Below are 4,594 nucleotides of genomic sequence, written 5' to 3' on the forward strand. Positions count from 1 at the left end.
GAAGTCAGTGCTCCAGATTCTCCAGCTTGTGACAATATACTGTACGTGCAAAGAAAGATATCATAAAACTTTAGTTTCCTGTCTAGGGTGAGAGGGTTCCAAAAAAGAAAACAAAAAAAAATGTAGAAGACAAACTTAGGAAAAAAAAACAAGAAAAACAGAGAAGTTCCGATGAGGAATGGACAAAGTAGAAATCTAGAATGAGAGGGAGGGAGGGAGGGGGGAAGGAGGGAGGGAGGAGAGAGAGAGAAAGAATACCTGGCACACGGTGAACTCAGTCCTTTGAGGAAATGTATAGGTCTCGTTGCCCACCACTGGAAAATAAATCTATCTGGGTAATGGTGACAATGCATTTCTTTATTCCCAGTTCTCAGTTCTCAAAGATCAGAAAGGCAGAGTCAGGCAGATCTCTGTGAGTTTGAGGCTAAAATTCTGGCACTATAAGGCACTGGCAGAGGCAGCTGGATCTCTGTGAGTCTGAGGCCAGTCTTGTCTATAAAGTGAGTTCCAGGGCAAACAAAGATACACAGGGAACCGCTATGTAAAAAAAAAAAAAAGAAAAGAAAAAAAAAACCACAGATAAAAAAAAAACAAACAGATGATAATAATAATTACAACAACAACAAAAATATCTGAGAGCTCAATTAATTGACTTCACACACAATTCAAAAATTAAAAATTGCCGGGCGGTGGTGGCGCACGCCTTTAATCCCAGCACTCGGGAGGAAGAGGCAGGCGGATCTCTGTGAGTTCGAGACCAGCCTGGTCTATAAGAGCTAGCTCCAGGACAGGCTCTAAAGCTGCAGAGAAACCCTGTCTCGAAAACCCAAAAAAAAAAAAATTAAAAATTAAAAATTAAAAAAATCAAATGCACAGGAGACCACTTCGTAAATAGAAACCCAGTAGCACAGACACTGAGAGAAACAAAATTAAGAAATGGGACCTCCTGAAACTGAAAAGCTGCCATAAAGCAGAGGACACACAAGTCAAAAAAAAGAAAAAAAAGACAGCCTACACATTGGGAAAAGAAAGATCTTCACTAACCCCACATCAGAGAGAGGTCTGATCTCCAAAATACACAAAGATCTCTAGAAATTGGACATCAAAAGAACAGATAATCCAATTTAAAAAAAATGGAGTACAGAACTAAACAAAGAACTCTCAACAGAGGGATCTAAAATGGTTGAAAGACACTTAAATGTTGAGTCGAGGTGGGGGGATGGTCATGCAAAGATGAGAACACCACCAAGTCTAATAAACCAGAAGCAAACTTTATTTTAGAAACCAGATCCTAGGAAAACCAGAAGCAAACTTAAAAATAAAAAATAAAAATAAAAAACACCATGAGGCACAGCTTATCAGCTAGCTGAGAGCACAGGCTGAGTTTGGGATTCTGACACTGTGGCAAAAGACTGTTTTCTGAAACCAATTTTTATAGTAGGGGCATCAAGGTTTAGCTCTGAACTAAGGAATTTTATGATCTTGCCCTGACCCGTGGGTCAGTCAACATTAGACCCTAAGGAGGGGGAGTGAGTTTAATGTCAATGGGTAACTAGGCAGCTATCATGAAATAAGTTTCAAAGTAGATTTCTTCACCAAATGCATAAAACAGTCCTGTATGAGACCATACCATAGCATGGTTTTATTTCATTGTGTGTGTGTTGGTGTGTGTGTGTGTGTGTGTGTGTGTGTGTGTGTGTATGGGTGGGGTGGCTTTTGACCTCACCAGACGAAGGCATTTAAGAGCACTGGCTCCATATCTGACAGAAACAGGATCTCTGGGAGTTTTCGGCCAGCCTGGTCTACAAGAAAGGAGCTAGTTCCAAGAACAGTCTCCGAAGCAACAGAGAAACCCTGTCTCATAAAACAAAACACAAAAGCAAACAAAAAATAAATAAAATGAAGGGGGGGGGGGAGAAAAGAAATGTGGATTTACAGATTTACAGATAGGAAACAAGAAAAAAAAACCAGAATGTCACCAAGAAGACAGCCTGGACTATAAAGTGAGTTCCAGGACAGCTAGGGCTGTCACACAGAGAAAACGTGCCTCCAAAAATAATAAAAGAAGAAAAAAAGCAAGCAAGCAAGCAAGAAAGAAAGAAAGCAAGAAAGAAAATGCAGGGTTTTTTTTCTTTTTTGTCTTTGTTAATGCCAGGTCGTTTATTTTAATTTTAGTTTTTCTTTTAAGATTGTATTTGCAGCAGCAGTGTTGAGAAAGAAGTCCTGGGCCATGTAGTGAAATAGTTTGTCTGAAACACAAATAGAAAGACAGGTCCTGTCTCAAAATAAAATCAAATTAAAATGTGAAACAAAACAAAGAAGAGAAAATTAAAACAGCCGTGGAATAGTTTTTTTAAAAAAATAAAAAGTTTTGGGTTTTTTTTAAAATCCCACTGTTTCCCGCCACGATGGTTCGCACTTGCTGAGTTACTGAAGATGATCTCCTGATCCTTGTATTTTCAGTGTCTGAGTGCTGCTGGCATGACAGACACGGCCCTCACACTCGAGTTTATGAGACACTGTTGAGAGCATGGAGCCCATAGGACAAGGCATTGGCTTTCCCTTCCCGTCCCACATAAGCCAGATAGATAGATAGATAGATAGATAGATAGATAGATAGATAGATAGATAGATAGATAGCCAGCAGCAGCTTCTCAGACCCTTTAGAGCTCCTGAGTACTGGGGCTACAGTCATGGCAGAGGATACGACTAGGCCAGGGCTCCCTTCACAACTAACATCCAGGCCCCCAGCACTGCCTGCCTGCCTGCCTGTCTGCCTGCCTGCCTTCCTTCCTTCCTTCCTTCTTTCCTTTTTTAAATGTCAGGTTACTAAAATTTTAGTTATTTTTTTATTGCGTTGGGAGGCTAGGAAACTTTTGGGTTTTCAGGAGTGGGCAGACATATGGAAGGAAGGAAGGAAGGAAGGAAGGAAGGAAGGAAGGAAGGAAGGAAGGAGGGAAGGAAGGAGAGAAAAAAACCAGAATGTCACCAAAAGGACAGCCTGGTCTATAAAAGTGAGTTCCAGGACAGCCAGGGCTATTACATGAAATTGCCTGAGTTCAAATCAGCAATTTCCCAACTCCAACAAGAATGTTTACAGGAAAGGCAACAGATATGCACATGAAGGAAGTCCAGTCCAGTGGAGAAAGTCAGTCCAAGTGGCTGAAAGAGTTCCCACAACAAATATTAGTTTAAAGGTTTATTTTTATTTTAGTTATGTCATGTCATTGTTTCTTTGTGTGGGTATGTACATGTGCATTCTGGTTTGCAAGAAGGTTAGACTCTTGAAACTTTTTGTATCGGGAATTACTGGAAGTTGTCAAAAACTTTACCTTGGTCCTGGGAATGAATTTGTATTCAGGTCTTGACCATGTCTCTAACACTTTAAATACTTTAAAACTTTCTTTGTATTATCTTAATATCAGGAAAAAGAGAGGTAGTCAAACAAGAGAAAAACCCTATTCATGTAAACAAACTGGTAAAACTTTTATCATCACGGTTGTCTTCAGATTCAAGAAAAAACTTGCTTCATCATACACTTGAAGTAAGCAAACTATTAACAAAGTTTACTAAAGAATGATGTAAAAATCACATTGTGGCTTCTATTTTGCAACATTTGAGGTAGATATGTCTGGTGCTATGTGTGCAGCAAATCTGTTCATTGGAGTTTATTTGTGGGTCCTTAATATTCCTTCCATGGCGATTGTTCATCTTCTGTTGTGAGGGGTATTTTTCTGCAGCAATGTATAGAATGGGATGGCCATCATCTAAGAGGTCCATTTTTATTTAAATATCAGCAGTGTGTGATCATACTTTTCAAGTAAGGGAGTCTGTTAAAGGGTAGTAGGGTTTATTCCTAGTTTTATCTTTCATATTTTTTCACAAATTCCCTTGAAATGTTGTTATCCAGCTGGCTTGTAAGTCAGTAAATAGTCTGGGATACGTTTGAAGTCATGATCCTCCTGTGTCAGTCTCCTGAGTACAAGTTTAAGGGTAGATGATATACACCCAATGTTTGCTGTTTTGTCAAAACGTTTTAACAATGTTTATATTAAAATGCTTTAACATTTAACATTGAGAAACATTTTTGTCTATCTGGAAGAGATGTAATAAGGTAGGATAATCAGCAAACAACTGTATATTTCACATATAACTTGATGTGCTTTGGAAATGTATATTATCTGAAGCTCCATGCATCTTCTTGTCTTCCTCAGTTATCTATTTGGCACATCATCTTGAAGTATTGTCTCCCAGGGGAATGACCAGAGATGCCAGATGATGTAATGGCAATGAGATTTATTTTTAAAACTTTGTCGTCTATGTAATGTGACTGGGCTTTTAGGCCATGACAGATATGTAGAGAGCAGGGAACAATTTCGTGGTGTCTACTTTTGTATATCTCCATATGTGACCATGATGAGGCCACAGCCTTACACAACCACAGACATTACCATAGAGCCTGCAAATTAGATTAGTTTGAAACAACGCATCAGTAAAACATTGTCCTTCTTTTCGGATTGGTAAACATATTTTTAATGAAAGATAATGGAAGACAGGAGGATTGAATAATAAATCCTATTTGCAAATGAAAACG

Source organism: Arvicola amphibius, chromosome 5, assembly GCF_903992535.2.
Source record: "Arvicola amphibius chromosome 5, mArvAmp1.2, whole genome shotgun sequence".
Taxonomy (NCBI): Eukaryota; Metazoa; Chordata; class Mammalia; order Rodentia; family Cricetidae; genus Arvicola; species Arvicola amphibius.